Source organism: Haliotis cracherodii, unplaced genomic scaffold (genome assembly GCF_022045235.1).
Source record: "Haliotis cracherodii isolate W230 unplaced genomic scaffold, xgHalCrac1.p SCAF_9, whole genome shotgun sequence".
NCBI lineage: Eukaryota > Metazoa > Mollusca > Gastropoda > Lepetellida > Haliotidae > Haliotis > Haliotis cracherodii.
In genome coordinates, this window is record NW_027266343.1 from 50,045,060 (window position 1) to 50,059,463 (window position 14,404).

Below are 14,404 nucleotides of genomic sequence, written 5' to 3' on the forward strand. Positions count from 1 at the left end.
TGTATGCCAAAAGCATGCTTTCAAGGACTAAGCAATTAATAATGTCTACTAAAGTTATCAAGGATGTGATTGAAGTGTTGAGGTGTTTTGCATGCATGTTTCGCCACAGAATGTTCGGCGTATTGCCGTTTAACCCAGAAGCTGCTTTCCCTAGTTGCTTCCAAAGATGGGCATAAAAAGAATGATTACCTGACTAACCACAATAGTTGGAGCCACTGTGTTGATGTCCAGATCCAATACTAATTTTCTGAACAAAGCACTTGTTTCTAGTGATTGACCATCATTTTTAAAGTTATGTAATTGAAAAACCCTGTTTTTTCAAGCCTGATCATCTTTTTCAAGTCCTAACATGAGGAACATTGCCCATTCTGAAATATAGGATAAAGTTATTCATTGAACAGTTATTGGATTGAACAATAGAAACAGATAGGCATGGTAAGTGTTGTGTTCAAAGGAATCAATCAACAATTGGAGGATACCTTTAACTGTTTTGCAGTTGTTTGAAATCTACCATGCCAACAAAACTGCTAAGATGATTCACGTCTACACAATTACTCCAGATGGCTTATTCAATTCTACACAATTACATTAAATGGCTTATGCGCTTCTATGCAATTACTTTAAATGGCCCCAGAGTTTTTGGCCAGGCAGTACCTCACGGTTTGCTCCCGCAGACACAAACTGTGGTTTCATTATTGGTATAGTGTGTGAACAACCCCCAAGCAAATGTTGAGTAGTATTGTGTTAGTTTCAAAACGGACACGGCTACCTTTTGTCATTGCCAACATTAATGACAGTAAAACAACTGTCATTCAATGACCAAACCAAAGCTAATCTGTGATCTTCTGTGCCTAAAGTTCAATTTTGTTTCAAAGAACAAGAACCTGACATACAAGATACTTTAACTTATTGATGGAGTAGTGTATAATCAGTTGTCTGTGCGAGGAATGGTATTGCCTCCTAATGATTAGACCTGCCTGGGGGTAAATTTGTGAAAGTTGGCCTAACGATGAATATACATCAGAGATGGTACGGATATCATTAGGAAATCCATCTTGAAGCCACTTTCTAGTCTTAACAAGGACAGTACTGTCCACTAGAACTAAACAAAACTAGCCACACATGTCACTCGTGTGTGTATGATAATAGTATTGTATCACAAGTTAGTTGGTTTGTTAGTTGCACTCGGCAATATTCCAGCACTATGACGGCGGTCTGTAAATAATTGAGTCTGGACCAGACATAATGAGCAGCGATCCACGCAGTTGGGAAACGATGACATGCATCAACCAAGTCTGCGAGCCTGACCACCCGATCCTGTTTAATCGCCTCTTACACGCATAGTCCCCGTTGGGTTGCTGAAGAGCATTTCTTACCGGGATCTTCACGGGTCGTATTACATGTACTGGTGGCAGAAGGGTTTGATAGTTTCACACCTCCCATAAAAAAAACAACATGCACAGGTATCTTGTCATCGCATTATCTTCTATCTGACCTTGGCTGTGAGTTATACTGGGAACACACGATCGTCTGTTCTCACGAAATCGAACTGTATTTTTCTATATCCCAGAGTAGCAAGATGTATCTGGTTATATCCGGATTGCACGGACAATCGGTTTAAGTGCTTGTTCACACGACCGCAATGATGGACCAAAGCAGAATGACATGCTAATGTCAGCTATATATCGCAGGGTGAATCTCGGTCTATTATGAAATTGTATTAGCCATACCTCGTTAAAGTACATGTTTGTCGATTCTTACGCAACATGTCAGTAATTTTGTGACTATCACCACCATAAGGAAGTTACAATCGTTTAAGGAACGTATTAAAATGTGTATTAGAAATATCGAATGGAATTTGTGACAACCTTCCAACGAGTCCACACTGTATATAGATTTGATGGGTCTTGTACGTCCCGTGAAGATTCTTGGTTAGAATTGTGGACCTTAGGCCATTGATTATTCTGGAACTCCGTTGAGATCAGTGTAAGAATCGGTTTTCAGCAACCCATGCATTTCCTATAAGAGGCGACTAACGGGTGGTCAGACTCGCTGACTTGGTTGATGCATGTCATCGTATCCCAGTTGCGTAGATCGATGCTCGTGATGTTAATCACTGGATTGTCTGGTCCAGACTCGATTATTTACAGACTGCCGTCATATAGCTTGAATATTGATGAGTGCGGCTTTAAACAGAAAACAAACAAACATTAACAGATTCACAGTTGTTTTCAGCGCACCTTGACAACACCCACGAGAGCTTACGTCGTCCTCCGTCCGTCCGTCGATTAGCACTGAAATCTACTGAACATAACAGTATCATTTTTTTAATTACATGGTTCGCATGTCACTAGCTACAACAACGTAAACTTTTCATTATGAAACATTCAACATGGCCACCGCAACGGCTTATTTTGTTAAGTGCTTGTTCAGACGACCACCACGATAGACCAGTGCAGAATGACATGGTATATGGTCAGATATATATGGCAAGATGAATCTTTCGTTGTCTATTTTTTCATGACATTGTATTGGCCATAGCTCGTTAATGTAAATGTTGCTATTCAGAATCATTGCTGTTTTTTACGCTACGTTTCAATAATTTTACGACTTTCCCAACCATAAAGAAGTTACGATTCGTTTCCGGTACGTAATTGTATGAGAAGTATCGAATGGAAGTGCACGCATATCAATCAAATATGTTTTGATATTTCAACTTCAATGTTTGCGTTTTTATGGCAAAATAACCATATCCCGTCCATGAGCAGCACCCCGAAGCAGCAATCCACATAAAACGTTGAACGCACATCAATCAGGCTATAAAGTGCTACACATTCACATTTAGAAACGATTTAAATACAGACTTTTACAGTTGAATACTTTTCATTGCCAATACGGGATACTTTTCATTGCCTAAACATTATCCATGAACCTTTTGCAATTTAGAATTTAGAATCGACGGACGTACTATTGGAATATTTGTTTGCTATGTTGTAGAGAGTGAAAGTGAATGTGTTGTTTCAACGCCGCTATTAAGGTCATCGGCGTGTCATCCTGGTTTCTGAGGAAAGCCAGAGTCGCGGAGGTGTGAGACGTTTGTCACTTTGCCTATAACCACGAGCATGGGTTTGGGAGTTTCAAGACCAAGGACCAAGGTTGTTCAATTAATTTGAATTTTCTTTATGAGTTGCGATGGTGTGCGGGGGTGAATGCGTGATTGTTATTTCACGCCAATATTCCAGATTTGTGATGGCGCCCTACAGACTTCAGTTTTTAGGGAAGCCTCTGTGACAGAGTGGTTAGATCGCTGACTGTGCGTGTTGGGTTCTGTAGAACCGAACCACCGATAACCTCCCATTAAGTGCTTTCTTCTGAGGTGTCGTTAGGTGTTTCCACTGCTAGTATCTGACTGATTGTGGTGAACCCAAGACCCATCCACTGTTTTTTCTGGCTCAACACAAGAGATGGTGAGCCGGGAGCATTTCTGATCAGGAGTCAGCAGACGTGGAACCCAGCGTGATGAATCTGTGTCATACCCACTTCATCCCTCAGAATGTCCTCTACGGTCTCATGAGAGACTCTATCGGCTATGTGACGGCAGAAAGTCCCCCTGATCTTAGATAATCTTCCATGCTCTCTCTTGTCCTTTCTGACCGCCGGCATTTGGCAAAGGAAGGAGCATCATTCACTGAATTGATGGCTATTGGAGTTCTAGTTTGAAATACTTGATGACAACTGGGTCGGGTCGAAACTTTTGTTTATTTTCATCAACAGAGAATATCTAGTCACCATTATGCCGACCCGTGAAGATCCGGGGTTGACTACGTCTTCAGCAACCCATGCTTTTCCTAAGAGGCGACTAACAGGATCGGGTGGTCAGACTCGCTGACTTGGTTGATGCATGTCATCAATCCCAAGTGCGTGGATCGATGCTCATGATGTCAATCACTGGATTGTCTGGTTCAGACTCAATTATTTACAGACCGCCGTCACATAGTTGGTATATTGCTCAGTGCGGCGTTAAACCCAACCAACCAGCCAGCCTACAAGCCTGCAGAAACACGCTGCCCGGTTGTGTATTTGGTTCAAATGCAGCCTGTAAGAATAGAAAGTATTTTACTTAAACATCCTTCCTACTTCCAGCCACCCCTCGTATGTTATCAATATATATTTAGCAGCGACCGTCAATTCATTCCACTCAGGAGTAATATCTGTATATGACATCTATTTGTAATTCCTAATAATTCTTGTGTCTTTCAGGTTTCCCTTTCTCAACTAGTCCCCACCCCCTTCCCCATTAGACAGAAGACAAAACTGTTGCAAATAATATGGAATCAACTACACAGTCGACGTTTGCATAAACAACGTATGATGGCCATAACGTCATGGTATTTTGCGTATCTCTATCACAGGTATTCGCCATGGAACAGTTTCAGGTTTTCAGAAAATACCTGGATTTATTAGTATTTTACGTTAAATTTATAGTTAGAAACCTCATTAAAATTTAACTGTTGAATGTGTTGCAACATGAGTTGAGTGAGTTGGGATTTACGCCGATTTAAACATTATTCAGTTATATCATGTAATACGACCTGTGGAGATCCCGGTAAGAAATGGTCTTCAGCAACCCAACGGCGACTATCCGTGTAAGAGGCGACTAACAGGATCGGGTGGTCAGGCTCGCTGACTTGTTTGATGCATGTCATCGTATCCCAACTGCATGGATTGCTGCTTATGATGTCTGGTCCAGACACGATTATTTACAGAGTGAGTGAGTGAGTTAGGTTTAACGCCGCTTTTAACAGTATTCCAGTTATATCACGGCGTGTCAGCTTGATGTGGGAGGAAAGCCCGAAGTGATGCAGGCCTCAGACGCTTACCCCCTCGGTGAAACCTACGAGCACGGGTATGGTGCTGACAAACCTAGAAACATAATCGGTGCGAAACAGGATTCGAACCCACAATCATAGGTTTCTGGCGTATATTTGTCTTAAATGAAGAAGTCCTCATTATGTTCACTGGCGATATGTAAACTATCAACCCTTCCCACTTGTTTGAGAGTTCAACATTATCAAAATTGAACATCTCATTATGTAAGGCAAGCAACATTTGTTGTGCATCCTGTCCTTCTTTCATTGAGTGTACCTGATTTGGCAGCCACTTTGAAAAATAACCAGTAACTCTCTGTCTAGTTCGTCTAATTTCTACCAGTATCTAGCATCATTATTAATAAGAGTGAGTGAGTATGGTTTTACGCCGCTTTTAGCAATATTCCAGCAATATCACGGCGGGGGAACACCAGAAATGGGCTTCACACATTGTGCCCATGTCGGGAATCGAACCCGGGTCTTCGGCTTGGCGAGCGAACGCTTTAACCACCAGGCTACCCGACCGCCCCTTATTAATAAGAAAAGAAAAAGTCCTTCATATATATAGTATCTGTTTACATGAATTTGACTGGAACCCAAGATACAAGTTGAGGTGAAGTGAAATGGGGTTTAAGGTCGCGTCCATTATTGCGCTTATATAGCGACGTGCATGCATGTGTGTTTGTGTGTGTGTGTGTGTGTGTGTGTGTGTCTGACTGTGTGTATGTGTGTGGCTGCTTGTACTAGTTCGGACTATTGCCGATTTATGATGCTAGCCTCCTGAGATACCATGTCGCAGTTTAACATGAATATACCCGCTCAGACACAGTATACCGACTCCGAGCCGACCAGTCCATGTTTTAGCCCCTTAATGCCGAGCACCAGGCAGGTAACAACAAGTGCCATTTTTTAATGTCTTTTCGAATGGCTGCCGGGCATCGAACCCCGGACCTTCCGCAGACCCTCTATCCACTACACTACGGAGACGGTCTCATAGATAAGGGAAATATGACTTTGTAGTCATCATTCCTTTGTTAGCATATACAACAAAATACATCATTCAAACCAGTTATGTCCTGACAACGTAAAAGATTTAAAACAAACGCTTTGTGTCCATATATATTTGTCTATCTGTTGCGAGCAGTTTTGCAGTTTACATCTGTTTTGCAATAAGAGTGTGAACCAACACCCCCACCCACCCCACCGCCACGACCCCCATACCTCCCCAATCCCCTACCACACACACAAACACACACACACACACGAAATGTGATCTCTCTGAATCAAGGTGATCTTCTGTGTGACGTCGCCATTCCCATACTGATGTTGTCGAATTATGCGCAGTGGTTGCTCGTCTGAATTATGTCATTTCCATAACCTATTTATACCATCAGCAATTCTATTACTGTAATTGCCCCACGTCCACAAAATGTGTCTCCATCCTAATTTGGAGTCTTGCGTAACAGCCATTCTTACCGTAATCATAAGACCATATTAATGTAGCTATTCCTACATGGTAATTCACCAATTACTTCAGACTAAACCTCTTATTCAATTCATCTGGTTAAATCAGCTGATGGGCAAAGCGCATAGCAGCACGGAGGTCATTTTTCGCCACAGTGCACGGAGGCCATCGGCTGTTGTTCACAGCAGGGTTCGGGGCGATTAACTCATTTATTTGGGGGCATGGTTGCCCAATCGCGTGAAGTGCTACAATGATGTCTAAGTCTATTAAGATTGCAACGCACTGATATCGGGGTATTGATTACTAGGGGCCACGGGTGACCCAGTCGTCAAGGCGCCGCAAGTCGCTGTTCAGAGTTGCGTCCCTTATGCGTACCAGGAACCTGTGATCATCGATTCGAATCCCGGCTTCTTCCCATATTAATCTGACACACCGAGATATAACTGAAATATTGTTCCAAGCGGCATTAACCCCAACTCACTCACTAACTCACTCACTCACTCACTCACTCACTCACCCACTCTGTCCAGGAGTCTTATTCGTGCCAGCACAAGTGAGTATTTGAGTGAGTTGTGTGTTACATCGAAGTACGTCGCAGGGCGAGATCAGATTTACAACTGTTACAGCCACTGTTAGATATTTTGGTCAATGTGTTCAAATATCCCAAATCATTAAAAAAAACGTATCACGAAATATTCAGAGAACCTGGATTCATTATGGAGGATGTATTTGGTAGTTTTTGAGACCGGTAAGATTGCATAGCGCGTCCTCACCCCTCACCTTTTTTCGTCACCCAGCATCCGCACCTCTTGGGGAGGTGGGGTAGCATAGTGGGTTAAACGTCACCCCCAGGACCCATGTTCAATTCCCAACAGCGGTACAAGTCCATGTCTAGTGTCACTCACTCACTCACTCACTCAACATCAACTCACTCACTCACTCACTCACTCACTCAACATCAATTCACTCACTCAACATCAACTCACTCACTCACTCACCATCAATTCACTCACTCACTCACTCACTCACCATCAATTCACTCACTCACTCACTCAACATCACCTCAATTACTCACTCATCATCAACTCTTCCTCCCTCCCTCCCTCACTCACTCACTCAACATCAACTGCCTCACTCCCTCACTCATTCACTCCCTCACTCGACGTCAACTCACTCACTCACTCACTCACACTCGACGTCAACTCACTCACTCACTCACTATGTTTTGGTACTTCACTGGAATTTCTATATTCATTTTCTGAGACAACCGCATCTAGGGGAATACGGGGGTTTGTTCTTGACATGACTTTCGTGGGATTTTGGTTTGGCTTTTATTTCATCTATAAGGGTATGTATTTCATGGTTGTGAACGCTAACAGCGCCAGTGACAGTGCCAGGGCTTCAATTATTGGTCCGAGAAGCAGGATGAACTGAGACTGCGATATTGTATAACAAGGTCTTACATCACCAGATGCCGCGTGTAAGCCCGGATTAGGCAGAAGCCGCTCCAGCTACTGTTGTTATCTAATGTTCATTAGAACTGACGTGTCTGATGTAGGATCGGATAACTCCGCATTTAACAGAGGAATCTTGTTAGGGTGTTTGTGATCAAGCGGTGGGTGCCATTAGTCCTCCATGAACCGTATCTCCCAACTAGGTGATTTGATTACGCCGACAGGCGGGGACATCGCGTCTCCATCATTATCACTGTTATAGCATCAGCCGCAACACGCAGCTCCTGGTTCACAAGACATCGTACAGCTAGCCTCCACCTTAACCACGGACTAGGCGTCACCTGTATAGAGTCTTACGATAGGTGGAGGACATGGACTTACGATAGCTGTACATAGACTGACAATAGCTATATATGGACTTACGATAGGCGTAGAACCGCTATACGTGGACCCACGATTGCTATACAAGGACTTGTGATTGGCGTAGGCGCTTTTCATGAACTTACGATAGCTAAACGTAGACTTACGATAGCTTTTCATGCACTAACGATAACTAAACATTGACTTACGATAGCTAAACATGGACTTGCGATAGCGTAACATGGACTTACGATAGCTATACGCGGATTTACGATAGCTAAACATGGACTTACGAAATACGTAGGCACCATTCATGGTTAAGGTAGAACCGCTATACATGGACTTACAATTGCTATACAAGGACCTTCGATAGGCGTAGGCGGTTTTCATGAACTTCGATAACTAAACATGGACTTACGATAGCTAAACATGGACTTAAGATAACTAAACATGGACTTACGATAGCTAAACATGGACTTACGATTGCTATACAAGGACCTTCGATAGGCGTAGGCGGTTTTCATGAACTTACGATAACTAAACATGGACTTACGAAAGCTAAACATGGACTTACGATAACTAAACATGGGCTTACGATAGCTAAACATGGACTTACGAAATACGTAGGCACTATTCATGGTTTTACTATAAGCATGACCGTGACACGTTTACCATGTGTACAGGAAAGTATACAACAGGCATTGATTATGAGTGATGATTTACCACAGGGGTACTCTCGCATACTACATGTAACGCTGGCATGATATTTTCATACTGACTTCAACAAACGCCTCATGTTTCTCGTTAGAAAACTATTCACTTGGGGGGTAACCCCAGAGTCCTCATTAAAAGGTATAATTATTTGTGCGCTGAACTACTCTGACTTAATCAGATTTGACAGGTCCGTGACAAGAATGATCACGGACGCCCCGCCCTGGCTTTACTTGACGCCATACTTTGACCTTTCGAACGGTAATTATATGTTCTTGCGAAATCTGACTTTCTGCATATTTCATTAAACTGTCAGAATCATTCATAGCCTCATTAATTTTTTAAAAAAGGCATGTGCAGTTTTGCTAACCCTTCCATGGGTACCTTCACGATACAGTGACATTTATAACTGGTTCAAGCATCTGATCATTTGGTTCTGGAGGCTGGCTACGCTTTGATAACTATTGCAGTTTTAACAGCGACTAATTATAGCTGCATATGCTATACATGTAGTTGTAACATGGGAATTATGCAAGGCTTTAAACTATACTTTGAAATGAACTTACGATACATCGTAACCTCGACACAAACATGGACTCATGACATGGAACACTCTACACTTTGAAATGAATTTACGAAACTTCGAACTTTTAACATGGACTCATGACATGGAAGACTCTACACTTTGAAATGAATTTACGAAACCTCGAACTTTTAACATGGACTCATGACATGGAACACTACACTTTGAAATGAATTTACGAAACCTCGAACTCTTAACATGGACTCATGACATGGAACACTACACTTTGAAATGAATTTACGAAACCTCGAACTCTTAACATGGACTCATGACATGGAACACTACACTTTGAAATGAATTTACGAAACCTCGAACTTTGAACATGGACTCATGACATGGAACACTTTACACTTTGAAATAAACTTACGATACATCGTAACCTCGAAATTTTAACATGGACTTGTATAATTGTAACGTCCACTCTTTTACATGGACTGACAATATGCATAACACCACACTGAAATGGACTTCGACAATGTTAACCTAGACTCTGGACAATTTCACCTACGGAATTAGAACAAGGCCAGGGAATATGGGTCAAGGAATATTGCTACAACTATCTGAACTAAAGCCGTGAAGCCTCCCCGTGGACACTCCGGGGAAGAATTTGTTCCATACAACCTGTGCTTGTCGTACCGTACCCCGACTGAATGGGATGTTGCTGAAAATATTGACCATTGGTTTGTCTTTCCAAACACGAGTACTTATGGTGGCCCAGGAGGACATCGCTTTTTTCCGACTTGTCACTTCTCATCCGCCATAGATATTTACAGTCCACCGCGATATAGCCGGAGTACAGGAACCATGTCGTTTCCAGCGCATCACGTCATTCAGACTGATCTACTAATAACTGGTTATCAATATAAGAAAAACAACATCCATGGAATTCAGCCAATCGGATGACAGCTTCACTTGTAAATATCTCTCTGTGCACAAACTGCCATACACAATATAGACTCTGACTATCAGGGGCACATCATCCAATTACATGTAGGTTGATATAAATAGGTGGGTTGCAGTGATTATCAATTCAGGTGGCAGCTGTCCTTAATGAAAAATATATGCATAGATATGCAAGCAGACAAACATTTTTCTCACAGAACAAAGCCACAGGTCGGGTTTTTTTACACTTCGGGTCCTGTCTATAATCACATCAATAGGAATAATGGTTCATTCCGATTTTATCAAGCTGCTGTCACATGATCAAATTGATAAAATCCTTTTAAATGATAGATTTGCAGAGACACACAGTAGATATAGATATTCTTTATTCATTTCGCACTGTAGGCCATCGGCCCACTGTACATTTAGATAGTCAGGTCCACAATGGACATTAAAAAGCTTCTAATATTCATGGCATGGAATATATATAATGAGAGGTTTTTCATGGTTTTAGCATGACATAAGTGATTGAGTTGGGTTTAACGCCGCTTTTAACATTATTCCAGTTATATCGCGGCGTGTCAGCTGAATGTGGGAGTAAAGCCCGAAGTGATGCAGGTCTCAAAGTGAGTGAGTGAGTATGGTTTTACGCCGCTTTTAGCAATATTCCAGGGGGACACTAGAAATGGGCTTCACACATTGTACCCATGTCGGGAATCGAACCCGGGTCTTCGGCGTGACGATCGAACGTTTTAACACTAGGCTACCCGACCGCCCGATTATATAAAATATTAATGAGGCCAGTTATCCCCTGATTGAATACTGTTATTACACAATTATGTTTCTAGGTTTGTCAGCACCATACCCGTGCTCGTGGGTTTCACCGAAGTGGTAAACGTCTGAGACCTACATCACTTCGGGCTTTCCTCCCACATGAAGCTGACACGCCGTGATATAACTGGAATAATGTTAAAGGCGGCGTTAAACCTAACTCACTCACTCACTCATTCCAGGCCCTAGAGAATAAATTGAAGAAAGGGGGAGACCAACTCAAGTCTAGAATGTTTTGGCAAGTCTAAATTGCCTCAGCTCTGAAATTAATTATTGTTTTGGGTCCCATTTGGATTTTATTTTGTTGATTTTGTAGATATATATTTTCAATTATCGATAACTTTATGTCTGGGACTAAATGTCAGTCTGCATTTTAGTCATGAGATTATTTTAAGAATGCTATAAAATTCATTTCGATCATACCCATCTTGGACATCTCCACAGAAGGTCGCGGCAGGTGTCCCCTGAGCGAAATGTGGGCGCCAAATCTAAAAAAAGGACGAATAGTTCTTTGAGTCAATCAGATATCAGCTTTCTAAATCGACTCGGTTTCATTTTTTTGCAATCTCGATTAAGAAATTTCGATTTTAACAAAAGAAAACCCACACAGAACACATATACTAGTATTCATTCAATGGCACTCTCCTTTGGGTGTAGATTCCATTGCGCTCAGAAACGACATGGTGAACAAAATATATGGGTGTGTTACGTCGAAATACGTAGCAGGGCGATATCAGATTTAAAACTTTTACAGCCACTGTTAGATAGTTCAAATATCCCAAATATTCAGAGAACCTGAATTCATTGTTGTGGAAGTATTTGGTAGTTTTAAAAACAGGTAAGATGGTTCAGCGCGACCTCACCGCTCACGATTTACTTACTTACTTACTTACTTACTTTGGAGATTTAACGTGCGCTTTCCGACTGATGCGTATTTCGCACACGGGCCCGGCCAGGCCATTTAATGTGTTTCCGAAAGGGGCGAAAGTGGTCTGTGCAATCCAAGAGGGGGGTTTTAGGGGTTGCTTATATAGAATTTGGGAATTTTGAGATTTGGAATAGATGCCGATGGGATTGGGGAGGAGAACTAAGGGAGCTGGGTATGGTGGATGTTTGTTTGTTTATGTGATTTTGATTTGGTAGGTTATTGTGTTTTTAGATGGGTTTTATTAGTTCCGTTTTTATTAAGAATACGCCTAAGGCCTTGAAGTTTTCTAGTTTATTTTGTGGGTTTAGTATTGCTTCTAGAGTTAGAGCCTTGTTTAGATTGAGGGTGGTTTGTAATGCGGTTCGATGTGTTAGGTAGTGTGTGCAGTGGATGAGTGCGTGTTCTGGGGTTTCTGGTTGTTTGCAGTGTGGGCAATTACCTGTAGTGTTGTTTTTTTTAAATTTTAGGTGGTTATTCAGGTTGGTGTGTCCTGTTTGGAATTTAGTGATTACTCTGTCGATTTTTTTTGATGGAGAATTTTTGGTTTGGTTAGTGGTTTGCTGAGCACTTTTTTGATTTGGCTATTTGAGTTTAGATATAGGTTATGCCATTTTTTGTGATTTTTTGCTTGTTTACACTTTTAATTTCTGATTTTGAGATGGGTAAGTTTAAGCTTATTTCTGGGATTTTGAGGGATAGTTTAGCTGCTTTATCGGCGTTTTACCGTATATTCCGACGTGGGCGGGTATCCACAAGAAGGTTATTTGTTTGCCTGCCTTAGTTAGGTCGTTGGAGCTTTTAAGTATTTGATTTATTAATTTAGGTCGGTTTTTGGTATTTTTGTTTTGGAGGGCTTTTACGTCACCCAGTATCCGTACCTCATAGGGAGGTGGGGTAGCATAGTGGGTAACACGTCATCCCCCAGACTCGGGTTCGAGTCCCCACAGCGGTACAAGACCATTTCTGGTGTCACTCACTCAGTCGATATCAACACACTCACTCACTCACTCAATCAATCAACATCAACTCACTCACTCAATCGACATTAACTCACTCACTCACTCACTCAATCGACATTAACTCACTCACTCAATCGACATAAACTCACTCACTCAATCGACATCAACTTACTCACTCACTTACCAAATCGACATCAACTCACTCACTCAATCGACATTAACTCACTTACTCAATCGACATCAACTCACTCATTCACTCACTCAATCGACATCAACTCACTCACTTACTCAACCGACATCAACTCACTCACTCAATCGACACCAACTCACTCACTCACTTACCAAATCGACATCAACTCACTCACTCAATCGACATTAACTCACTTACTCAATCGACATCAACTCACTCATTCACTCACTCAATCGACATCAACTCACTCACTTACTCAACCGACATCAACTCACTCACTCAATCGACATCAACTCACTTACTCAATCGACATCAACTCACTCATTCACTCACTCAATCGACATCAACTCACTCACTTACTCAACCGACATCAACTCACTCACTCAATCGACATCAACTCACTCACTCACTCAATCGACATCAGTTCACCCACTCATACACTCACTAAATCTACATCAGAAATATAATAATTACCCCATCATGAAGTTACACGTGTTTCGATCTCTGATTAGATGAACCGTTTACGGACTAAACAGCCTCAGCCTCGGCCTCAGGTACAGAGTCAGGGCGGGAAGAACCTTGACAAAACGAGAACTTTTCACACTTTAAAAAGCCCAAGCTGACCCGTCACACAAGCAAAGAATTTATTACTACGCACTTCCGGTCCCGGGTCACCGGAAGATAAAACTTTTAAATACTTTTTCTTTCTGATTTCCTCTTCCAAACTGTATGGAAGTCTTTTCATCACTTGTCTCGGTCTTTCAGTTTAGTATTGGCTGCCGCGTGTCCCACTCGTACCGATCAGTGGACATCGGTAAGGCAGGGGAGCGGCAAGCCTAGTAACGATGGAATCCAATTTAGCCAACTGCATGGGGCGCGGTACCCGGCCTTCAGCTTCAAGAGATCATCGAAATTCTAATTATTTCCTAAAATGGCCACACTGGCTCGGAAATTGACCTCCTGTTTGAGATAAGGAAATAAAATTAAGGGTTTACCATACTCAAGGCTGGAAGTTGCAAGGGGACTATTTTATCAAAGCTTGGTTTCTTAGATAGCGGAGGAGGCGAAATTGAACAGGCACAGCCAGGGGCCGTCAGGGTGTAACGGGAATGTTTGAAGCGCTTCTTGCAGAGGATTTCTGGGGCCGGAAATTATGCATAATTTCAGCAGCAA